We start from the raw sequence: 11,825 nt of genomic DNA on the forward strand, positions 1-11,825 counted from the left end.
AGGTTCTTATGGTCTGACCAGACGAGGGTGGTGTGTTCGGCGCCCTCAAGCCAGTGGCGCCACTCCTCCAAGGCCCCCACCACCGCCAACAACTCCCTGTTCCCGATGTCGTAATTCACCTCTGCTGGGGTGAACCGGCGGGAGAGGAAGGCACAGGGGTGCAACTTCTGGTCCTCCACTGACCGCTGGGACAGAACAGCACCGATGCCTGTGTCTGATGCGTCCACCTCGACCACGAACTGCCTGGAGGGGTCAGGATGGAGAAGGACCGGGGCGGTGGTGAAGCACTTCTTGAGCGCGGAGAAGGCAGCGCTGGCAGCCGGTGTCCAGACGAACGGACGCAGGGATGAGGTGAGGTGGGTGAGGGGAGTTGCTACCCGGCTGTAGTCCCGTATGAAACGGCGGTAAAAGTTGGCGAAGCCAAGGAAGCTCTGAAGTTGCCTCCGGGTCGTGGGTTGAGGCCATTCGACCACGGTCTTGATCTTGCGGGGGTCGGGTCGCGTCAGACCTCCCTCCACAATGAGCCCCAGGAACTCCACTGACGAGGAGTGAAAAGTGCACTTCTCCGCCTTGATATATAGGCGGTTCTCCCGGAGACGCTGGATGACCATGCGGACATGCTGGACGTGCTCCTCAGCGCTCCTGGAGAATACCAGGATGTCGTCCAGGTAAAGGACCACAAAGACGTCCAGCATGTCCCTGAGCACGTCGTTCATCAGCGCCTGGAAGACGGCGGGGGCGTTGGTGAGGCCGAAGGGCATGACGAGGTACTCGTAGTGGCCACGGGAGGTCTTGAAGGCGGTCTTCCATTCGTCCCCCTCACGGATACGCACCAGGTGATAAGCGTTCCTGAGATCCAACTTGGTGAAGATGGTGGCACTGATGAGGGGTTCGAAGTTGGAGCTCATGAGGGGGAGTGGATATTTATTCTTAACCGTGATGTTATTGAGCAGCCTGTAGTCGATGCACGGCCTCAGATCTCCTCCCTTCTTCTTGACGAAGAAGAACCCCGCTGCCACCTGGGATCGAGATGGTCGGATGAGACCCTCGGCCAAGCACTCGGAGATGTAGGTGTCCATGGCTGCTTTCTCCGGGAGGGAGAGGTTGTAGAGACGACTTGCTGGGAGAGGGGCGCCAGGGTGGAGCTCGATGGCGCAGTCGTAGGGTCGATGAGGGGGGAGTGTGCGGGCGCGCTCCTTACTGAAGGCCTCTCCGAGGTCGTGGTACATCGAAGGGACCGTGGAGAGGTCCGGAGGAGCGGGACGGGGCCGGTCAACCCGAGTGGAGGTCTGAGCAGCTCGGAGGCAGCGGGCGTGGCAGGCGGTGCTCCAGCTGAGGATGTGCCCCGAGCTCCAGCAGACATGAGGGGTATGGAGTTCCAGCCAGGGCCTTCCTAGGATGAACGGAGCGTCGGGAGAGTGGATGACGAAGGGGCGGATGTTCTCCACGTGGTTTCCCGAGGCTGTGAGGGTGAGGGGCAGGGTCCGGTGAGTAATGGGACCCATGGGATGGCCATCCAGAGCGAAGGCCGAGAGGGGCCTCTCCAGAGGGGAGATGGGGAGCGCCGCTTTGTGGGCGAACTGGACGTCCACGAAGCTCTCGTCAGCACCGGAGTCGATGAGAGCAGGGACGGAGAGCGTGTGCCCCTGCCAGGCGAGGGTGACAGTGAACCTGGCGGCACTGGTCCGGGATTGGGGATGGATGAGCCGGCTTACTCGGTACCCCCTGGCGAGTGAGCCTACTCTTTTTGCCGCCCTGGGAGGTGCAGAGGAACAGGAGTCGACGGCGTGCGCTGGGCTAGCGCAGTATATGCACAGTCCGTGCTGTTCCCGGTGCTCACGCTCTGCAGGGGTCAGTCGGGTCCAACCCAGTTGCATGGGTTCCTCTCCAGCGGTGTTTGGGGGGGCGAGGGAGGCCGGGGCAGGCCGAGAGAGTCCGGCAGAGGGAGGCGGAGACGGTCTGGGTGCGCTGTGGTGTTGGTGCGCCCGCTCGCGCCTGCGTTCCCGGTGGCGCTCGTCTATGGCTATGGAGAGGGAGACGAGTTGGTTCAGGGTCGCTGGTCTGTCTCCTCCAGTCAGGCTGTCCTTCATGGCGTCCCCCAGACCCCGTCGGAAGGCGCTGTACAGGGCAGACTCGTTCCAGGAGCAACGGGCAGTGAGGATGCGGAACTCCGTGGCGTAGTCCGCTACTGAGCTGGAACCCTGGGTGAGGGCGGAGAGAGCAGCGTCCGCGTCCTGTCCGTGGACGTCGTGGTCGAACACAGTCCTGAATTCTGCCACGAAGGCTGTGTAGTCCTGCATGTAGGCAGCTGCGCCTTCGCGACCCGCCATGACCCAGCGGCGAGCCCGTCCCGTGGTTAAGTTAGCGATGTAGGCTATGCGAGCTGACGCAGTGGAGTACATGCTTGGCTGGAGATCAAACACGTACTCACACTGCATGAGGAACTCCCGGCAGAGGGTGAATGTCCCGTCGTAGGGGGCCGGGGAGGCGAGATGGGGCTCCCGGTTTGGTGGAGCGGTGGGGTTCAGGAACGGAGCCAGGCGGGCACTGAGCGCGGTGACCTGGTCGGACAGGGTGCTGACCAGAGTAGCGAGTCCCCTCAGTCGCTCGTCCTGGGCTTGCTGTTGGCCGGATACCTGCGGCAGTTGCTCAGCTTGGGTCTGTTGGAGGGCTTGGAGTGGTCCGGGAGGTGCAGGTCTCTCCTCCATGTTGGCTGGGTCAAAACTGGCCAGATCTTACTGTTAGGGTTTTGGTTTGGGACCCAGGCGCAACAGGAAAGGAGGAGGCAAGGAACGGTAAAGCCCGGAGGGGCGATTTAATAAGATCACAAAGGGGGATGTGGAAGTCGTACAGCCGATGGTCAGGCAGGAGCGTGGTAGTCGTACAGGCGATGGTCAGGCAGGAGCGGGGTTGTCGTACAGGCGATGGTCAGGCAGGAGCGGGGTTGTCGTACAGGCGATGGTCAGGCAGGAGCGGGGTTGTCGTACAGGCGATGTTCAGGCAGGAGCGGGGTTGTACAGGCGATGGTCAGGCAGGAGCGGGGTAATCGTACAGACGTGGGTCAGGCAGGAACTGGAGAGATGAGGAGGGGAGGCAGGGTGAGTGAGAGTAATCACAAACGGGGAACGGGAAAAAACACTACAAAATACGGGTAAGGAGATTGTAGGCTAGGCTATACTTTACCACAAGAGTATTATGGTAAGATCTGGCGATGAGTGGAGTGTAGACCAGGTTCTTGTAGAGGTTGAAGGTGATTGCAGAACGAGGGACAGGTGTGGTGATGATAATTGGAAACCGGTGAGTAGAGCCGCGCCCGCGTCATCGTCGGAGACGAGCGCGCCGTTCTTGTCTTTGCGCACGGGCCGATGTGCTGGGCATGTCGGGATCCGACTCTTCGTCATCGGAGAGGGAGGAGACTGCCGAGTCCGCGGAGCTGGCCGGAGACGGGGAACGCCCGGCCGTGGGGGGAAACTCCGGCGAGTCAGAACGTTGTATGCCCGGGCCGATGCGACGTGCGGTAGAGCGCGTAGGACGCCCCGAGCGCGCAGCGGGCCCAGAGGGGAGAGAGGGAGGCGGTTGTGGAGGCGAGGGCATGCGAGCCGTAACACAGGGGCTGGAGCCTGGATTGTGGATGGAGCTGGGGCTGGTAGCCTGTCTGGGGCTGGGGCTGGAGCCTAGACTGAGGCTGGTAGCCGGTCTGGATCTGGGGCTGGGGCTTGGACTGGGTCTGGTAGCCGGTCTTGGGCTTGGGCTGGGGTTTAGACTGGGTATGGTAGCCGGTCTGGGACTGGGGCTGGGGAAGGTAGCCGGTCTGGATCTGGGGCTGGGATTTGGACTGGGGCTGGTAGCTGGTTAGGGGCTGGGTTTGTGGCTTGGACTGGTAGCCAGTCTGGATCTGAGGTTTGGACTGGGTCTGGTAGCCAGTCTGGGTCTGGTAGCCAGTCTGAGCAGAACTTGCTCCATACCCCTTGATGGACCCTGTAGAAACACTGCCAGGCTGGGGCTGGAGATGGGAGATGGGCTGGGGTATGGACTGGGGCTGGGGCTTGGACTGGGGATGCTGATGCTGGGGTTGGGGTTGAGGCTGGGTCTGGATCAGGGGCTTGGACTGGGATTGGGACTGTGTCTGGTAGCCAGTTTGAGCAGAATTTGCTCCATAATGAATGATTGAATATGTGCCATGTATCTTACCTGTCTCTACATCCACCTTGAATCCATGCTTGATCCACCCTTCCAGTGGAATCAGGATAATCCAGATTGAGCATCAAAACTATCCTAATCTCCATTTTAGAATTTTTAAATATCCAAGAACAACATTTGATCAGGATTCTGGATAGGATTGGATTACCAAATCCATATCCCAATTTTGGAGGATCAGGATCACATATCCTGGTTTGAAATGCCCAATTTTGAGATTTAATCCTATCCTGATCATTCTGATCCAGATTGAACGTTTTGAAATACTGGGCCCAGGCTCTCATCACTCATCAGATTCAGATCCACTCTAGAGCCTACTACAAAACTGTGGCTGCATTCAGAATCACATAATGTCATACTACTGTATATAGTATGCCAAAAAATTATTTAATATGTCCCAGTACATAGTAGGCCACATGCAGTTTGACAACTAGACCAGGGAGGGGCCGGCTTATGTCTTCAGGACTAGTTAGTAGGAGGGAATCAGCTAGTCATGCCCCAAAATAGTCGTGAACTGAAATGACATGAAATAATGTCTGATAAATGAAGATAGGTCTTGTCACCTGGACACATCAGTTCCAATGCTTCCAATGCTAATCCAGCACAATATATATATAATATTAATATGAGCATGTGATCAGTACAGGTTAGTATTGGAGCGTAGAAGTAAATTGTAAGTAACATGGTTCTTAGATAGGCTAAGTGTAGGCAGACCTGAAAGCCCAATCACAATAATATGAGAACGACTGTAAACATATCACTTAACAGAATTAGATAATAAACAAGTCATGACTCAAACCTTTAAGACTTGATTAAACACACAGACACAGTAAGAGTAGAAATATGTTGTAATTTTGCACATGTGCTCTCAGGACTTGTCAACCATCCATCTTTGGAATGAAGAGAGGCGTGTAATGCACATGTAAATGTGCATAGAAGTAAAAAATTGGTATACTGTATATATAGACATGTTATTTTGCAGACTACATCTGGACACAATCTTCAGGATTGGTTTGCAGGGTTGACAGGTCTTCATTGTCCTAGGAATCAAGACGTGAGAAGTTTTTTTTTGCTGAGTAGTTCTGCACACATGTGGGATGTGTGTGTTCGTATGCTGGTTAGTACCTATACATGCGTGTGTGTGTTTGTGTGTGTATGTGTGTGTGAAAACTGTATGTTAATAAAAGGTGGGATTCATGGCATATTAAACATGTGGAATGTTTGTGTTTATATGGTGACTAGTATATGTGTGTGAGAACTGTATGTTGGTGCAGTTGATTGCATACAGGTGCCCCGTGGCATGGATGGAGGACAAACAGGCTCCTCACCCTTCAGACTTGACGGTGGGCAGCTTCCTCTTGAGCTCCTCCTTATCTTCCACCCTCAGCGTGTTGAAGCCTTTGAGCTGGGCAGCGCTGTACTCGGGTTTGAAGTCCAGCTCCTCCCTGCGACCCACAAAGCAGGCAGTGTGGTACCAGCGGTCGATCAGGCCCAGCTGGGGCTTCTCTGGGTCTATGGTCTTCTTGGACACCCGGATCTGGTCCTTGAGCAGAGGGGGGAAGCAGGACTTTCATCCAAACTGCAGCATAATACTGCAATCTGTCTGCGGCGTATATGTGTTAATACCACTGTGTATATATATAGTTTTGTTGCTGAACAGCCCCATTTCACTGGGACAGACTCCTTGTACATGTCAATTTAACTGGCAAATACAGTAAGTGAGTGATTCAGAGTTACAGTAGTGTGAATGCCATGGTTAGAATGGATAGAAGTTAAGCTATCCTTTGTGTATCTAAATGACACGTACGTTTGTTGCATGTTTATGCATGCAGACTACACCTGTTCAGTATTAAAAAAAGAATAAAAGCAAGCAATTTTCTTTTTGTGGTTGAACTGTAAATACATGAAGGTACTAATGACTCATCTAACCTTTGCAATTTTCTCTCCCTTGGCTCTGCCTTTGGTGTTCCCCTTACCTGTGTATGCTTACCCCTAGGGGTACATTGGAGTACTGCAGAGGTTAGGTGAGACTTTCAAAGTGTAAAAAAATAAATATTTATATACACACACACACACACATACACACACACACACACACACACACACACACACACAAAGGTTCAATATAAATATTTAAAAAAGCTTTTGTAAAATTAACATTTCAAATGGAAAAAGGTTTAATGGCATATCCTTAAGAACTTGCAACATTTATATATTGCACTGTGTATGCACACCCTGCATGTGGCAAACAAGCTTTGAATCAACGTATAATCAAAGAAGCCCATATGAAGTCTTAAAAGGGTCTATCAATATAACCTGGATAATTTGGTCTTGAGCCATTTTGACAGAGCTTCTTAATTGTGATGAGCCACTGGGTGTCACTCCAGTCAACCAGGTCAGTCTTAAATACAAATTCTGGTTACACCTTTCTTGATATATCGTGTTCAGCAGGCCAAAAACACCTTTTGTGAGGTCAGTGACCCTTGACCTTTGACCCCCACAATGTAATCAGTTATGCCGCATTCCAGATAGGATTTTGAGCCCGTAAGTTACGACTGAAAGTCACGACTCACGACTTCATAGCGTTCCAGGTAAACTGTCTGAATGCGTGGCATTCTGGATAAATGTAAACAAGCCGATATGGTAAAAGCTTGAGATTTGGCACATTGTCAGAGCTGACAAGCTAAACATTGTATGCCTGATTTCGCTATGCTAAGAAATCGTACGTTACAATTTATTTATTGACTTTTCGCCATTTGCATGGTCACGTTCAGGTTTACCTTAATGTTGGCTAGCTAGCACTTGGCTAGCTATCAACATATTTGGGCATCATTACATACACATAGCAGATTGTAATGCGTAATCGTTTGTATTATTTTGATTACAACGTACACATTAACTTTATGTTGCCCTAAAGTTATCTTTGTCGCTATACCCATTGGAGCTGCCTTCTTGCTTAGAGGGCTGTGGGACGTCAGAGCGCGCAACTGGGAGTATATCGATCTTGTACGAGTTCACGGGTGGGAAGTTACGGGTTTGACTGCCATTCCAGTGCATTTTCACGTGTAGAATGTTGGAAAAACGCGAGTTACGGGTTGCCTGGAACGCGCCATTAATCCGAGTCCAACTGGACATTTTACCCAAATATGAAAACATTTTAAGCCTTTCTTGAGATATTGTGTTCATCAGGCCAAAAACACATTTTGTGAGGTCAGTGACCTTGAACTTTGACCACCAAAATCAGTTCTTCAGTCCAATTGGACATTTAGGCCAAATATGAACACATTCTGTCAAGCAATTCCTGAGATATCATGTTCACTAGGCCAAAATCGCCTTTTGGGAGGTCAGTGACCCTTGACCCCCATGATCTAAGCAGTTCATCCTTAAGTGCCAGTGAACATTTGTACCAAAGGGGAAGAAATTCCATCAATGCGTTCCCAAGATATTGCATTATCAAACATCGGACGGACAGACAGACAACCACGAACCATAATAAATCCGGCCAGGCTATCGCCTGGCGGAGGCATAAAAACAACTTGGCCAGAAGGAAAGTCAATTGAAACTTTTTTTTTTTTGGTTTGCTTTTTTAAGTTTATTGAAATTCCAAAAGTAAATCCTTCCTCCCCCAGGCATGGTTAGTCTTTGAGTATGTCCAATTTCTGCCCTCTGCAGATCTTGATGGAAAAGTAAAACTAATTACACATGTTGAGGGTGAACAATTACCATTGCGCTCAACTGGTGTCTTTAAGGTAGATTTGGTACATGACCCACAGTACGATATACTTCAAGGAGATAGGGTCATAAAAAAGAAAGAAATCTTGCTCAAAAAGTTATTTTAAATGCTTAAAAAAAAAAAAAAAATGGTGCAAAAAGAGACGTTTCAACAACTAAGCCTTCATCAGCGTGTTCAAAAAGCATGAAAATACCTTTTTGAACCATATCTTTTGAGTGTGAATGTCAATCTGGGATGCCACCATTGTCTTTATCTTGAGGAATACATTCACACATACCCATTAATTATAACCCATTAATTATAATCCTTAAAGATCCACTGGAGTCCGTTCCTAAAACCCTTGCTCTGAGCAGAACTTCCACAATACTCCTTGATGTATCCGGTAGAGACACTGCCAATGACTGCAAGAGATGAGAGTATGGATTAAAAAGGCAGTGGGTGACCACAACACAGTATCTGCATTCTAAAACTGATTCAAGGGTTTGAGAAATTTACCTAGTAGAGTTACAGTTGGACTCATAGCCAGACCATGTAGAAACACTGCAGGGCTGGGTCTGGCAGCCAGTCTGGGAGCCAGTCTGGGGCTGGGAGCCAGTCTGGGGCTGGGAGCCAGGCTGAGGCTGGTAGCCAGTCTGAGCAGAACTTGCTCCATACCCCTTGATGGACCCTGTAGAAACACTACCAGGTTGGGGCTGGTAGCCAGTCTGGGGCTGGGGCTGAGGCTGGTAGCCAGGCCGGGGCTGAGGCTGGTAGTCAGTCTGGGGCTGAGGCCGGGGCCGAGTCTGGGGCTGAGGCTGGGGCTTGGGCTGGGGCTGGTAGTCAGTCTGGGGTTGAGGCTGGGGCTGGTAACCAGTCTGGGGCTGAGGCTGGGGCTTGGGCTGGGGCTGGAGCTGGTAGCCAGTCTGGGGTTGAGGCTGGGGCTTGGGCTGGGGCTGGTAGCCAGTCTGGGGTTGAGGCTGGGGCTTGGGCTGGTAGCCAGTCTGGGGCTGAGGCCGGGGCTGGTAGTCAGTCTGGGGCAGGTGGCCAGTCTGGGGCCGAGGCTGGGGCTGGGGCCGGGGCTGGGGCCAGGGCTGGGGCCGGGGCTGGGGCCGAGGCTGGTGGCCAGTCTGGGGCTGAGGCCGGGGCTGGGGGCCAGTCTGGGGCTGAGGGCCAGTCTGGGGCTGAGGGCGGGGCTGGGGGCCAGTCTGGGGCTGAGGCCGGGGGCCAGTCTGGGGCTGAGGGCCAGTCTGGGGCTGAGGGCGGGGCTGGGGGCCAGTCTGGGGCTGAGGGCCAGTCTGGGGCTGAGGGCGGGGCTGGGGGCCAGTCTGGGGCCCAGGCTTGGGCTGGTAGTCAGTCTGGGGCTGTGTCTGGGGCTGTGTCTGGGGCTGAGGCCGGGGCTGGGGGCCAGTCTGGGGCTGAGGCCGGGGCTGGGGGCCAGTCTGGGGCTGAGGCCGGGGCTGAGGGCCAGTCTGGGGCTGAGGGCCAGTCTGGGGCTGAGGGCCAGTCTGGGGCTGAGGGCCAGTCTGGGGCTGAGGCTGGGACTGGTAGCCAGTCTGGGGCCGAGGCTGGGGCTTGGGCTGGTAGTCAGTCTGGGGCTGAGTCTGGGGCCGTGTCAGGGGCTGGTGGCCAGTCTGGGGCTGAGGCCGGGGCTGTGAGCCAGTCTGGGGCTGAGGCCGGGGCCGGGGCTGGGAGCCAGGCTGGGGCTCTGACTGGTAGCCAGTCTGGGCAGAACCTGCTCCATGCCCCTTGGACCATGCAGGAGCCTGGAACTGGGGATGAGGCTGGGGCACGGGCTGGTAGCCAGTCTGGGACTGAGGCTGGGGCTGGGAGCCAGTCTGGGGCTGAGGCTGGGGCTGAGGCTGGGACTGATAGCCAGTCTGGGGATGAGGCCTGGGTTTGGGCTGGGAGCCAGTCTGGGGCTGGGGGCCAGTCTGGGGCTGGGGCTGGGAGCCAGTCTGGGGCTGAGGCTGGGGCTGGGAGCCAGTCTGGGGCTGAGGCTGGGGCTGAGAGCCAGTCTGGGGCTGAGGCTGGGGCTGAGAGCCAGTCTGGGGCTGAGGCTGGGGCTGGGAGCCAGGCTGGGGCCGAGGCTGGGGCTGGGAGCCAGGCTGGGGCCGAGGCTGGGGCTGGGAGCCAGGCTGGGGCCGAGTCTGGGGCCGTGTCTGGGGCTGTGTCTGGGGCTGTTGGCCAGTCTGGGGCCGAGTCTGGGGCCGTGTCTGGGGCTGTTGGCCAGTCTGGGGCCGTGTCTGGGGCCGAGTCTGGAGCTGGTGGACGGTCTGGGGCCGAGGATGGGGCTGGGAGCCAGGCTGGGGCTGGGAGCCAGGCTGGGGCTGGGAGCCAGGCTGGGGCTGGGAGCCAGGCTGGGGCTGGGAGCCAGGCTGGGGCTGGGAGCCAGGCTGGGGCTGGGAGCCAGGCTGGGGCTGGGAGCCAGGCTGGGGCTGGGAGCCAGGCTGGGGCTGGGGCTCTGACTGGTAGCTAGTCTGGGCAGAACCTGCTCCATGCCCCTTGGACCATGCAGGAGCCTGGATCTGGGGATGAGGCTGGGGCTCAGGCTGGTAGCCAGTCTGGGGCTGAGGCTGGGGCTTGGGCTGGTAGCCAGTCTGGGCAGAACTTGGTCCATACCACTTGATGGACCCTGTAGAAACACTACCAGGTTGGGGCGGGTAGCCAGTCTGGGGCTGAGGCCGGGGCTTTGGCTGGTAGCCAGTCTGGGACTGAGGCCAGGGATTGGGCTTGTAGCCAGTCTGGGGCTGAGGCTTGGGCTGGTAGCCACTCTGGGGTTGAGGCTGGGTCTGGTAGCCAGTCTGGGACTGAGGCCGGGGCTTTGGCTGGTAGCCAGTCTGGGACTGAGGCCGGGGCTTTGGCTGGTAGCCAGTCTGGGACTGAGGCCGGGGCTTTGGCTGGTAGCCAGTCTGGGACTGAGGCTGGGGCTTTGGCTGGTAGCCAGTCTGGGACTGAGGCTGGGGCTTCGGCTGGTAGCCAGTCTGGGCAGAACTTGGTCCATACCACTTGATGGACCCTGTAGAAACACTACCAGGTTGGGACTGGTAGCCAGTCTGGGGCTGAGGCCAGGGCTTGGGCTGGTAGCCAGTCTGGGGATGGGGCTCTGACTGGTAGCCAGTCTGGTCAGAACTTGCTCCATACCCCTTGGACCATGCAGGAGCCTGGATCTGGGGATGAGGCTGGGGCTCAGGCTGGTAGCCAGTCTGAGGCTGGGGCTGGGAGCCAGTCTGTGGCTGAGGCTGGGACTGATAGCCAGTCTGGGGCTGAGGCCGGGGTTTGGGCTGGTAGCCAGTTTGGGGCTGAGGCTTGGGCTGGTAGCCAGTCTGGGGCTCGTAGCCAGTCTGGGGCTGAGGCTTGGGCTGGTAGCTAGTCTGGGGCTGGGGCTTGGGCTGGTAGCCAGTTTGGGGCTGAGGCTTGGGCTGGTAGCCAGTCTGGGGCTGAGGCTTGAGCTGGTAGCCAGTCTGGGGCTGAGGCCAGGGCTTGGGCTGGTAGCCAGTCTGGGGCTGAGGCCAGGGCTCGGGCTGGTAGCCAGTCTGGGGCTGAGGCTGGGGCTGAGGCTGGGGCTGAGGCTGGTAGCCATACTGAACCGAACTTGCTCCATACCCCTTGATGGACCCTGTAGAAACACTACCAGGTTGGGGCTGGTAGCCAGTCTGGGGCAGGGGCTGGAGGCCAGTCTGAGGCTGGGAGCCAGGTTGGGGATTGGCCAGGGCGCAAGGCGAGGGAGTGGGCTGGGAGCCAGGCTGGGGCTGAGGCTGGTAGCCATGCTGGGGTTGAGGCTGGTAGCCTGTCTGGGGCTCGTAGACAGTCTGGGGTTGAGGCTTGGGCTGGTAACGATTCTGGGGTTGAGGCTGGGGCTTTGCCTGGTAGCCAGTCTGGGCAGAACTTGGTCCATACCACTTGATGGACCCTGTAG

The sequence above is a fragment of the Borostomias antarcticus genome (assembly GCF_949987555.1).
Source record: "Borostomias antarcticus genome assembly, chromosome: 19".
NCBI lineage: Eukaryota > Metazoa > Chordata > Actinopteri > Stomiiformes > Stomiidae > Borostomias > Borostomias antarcticus.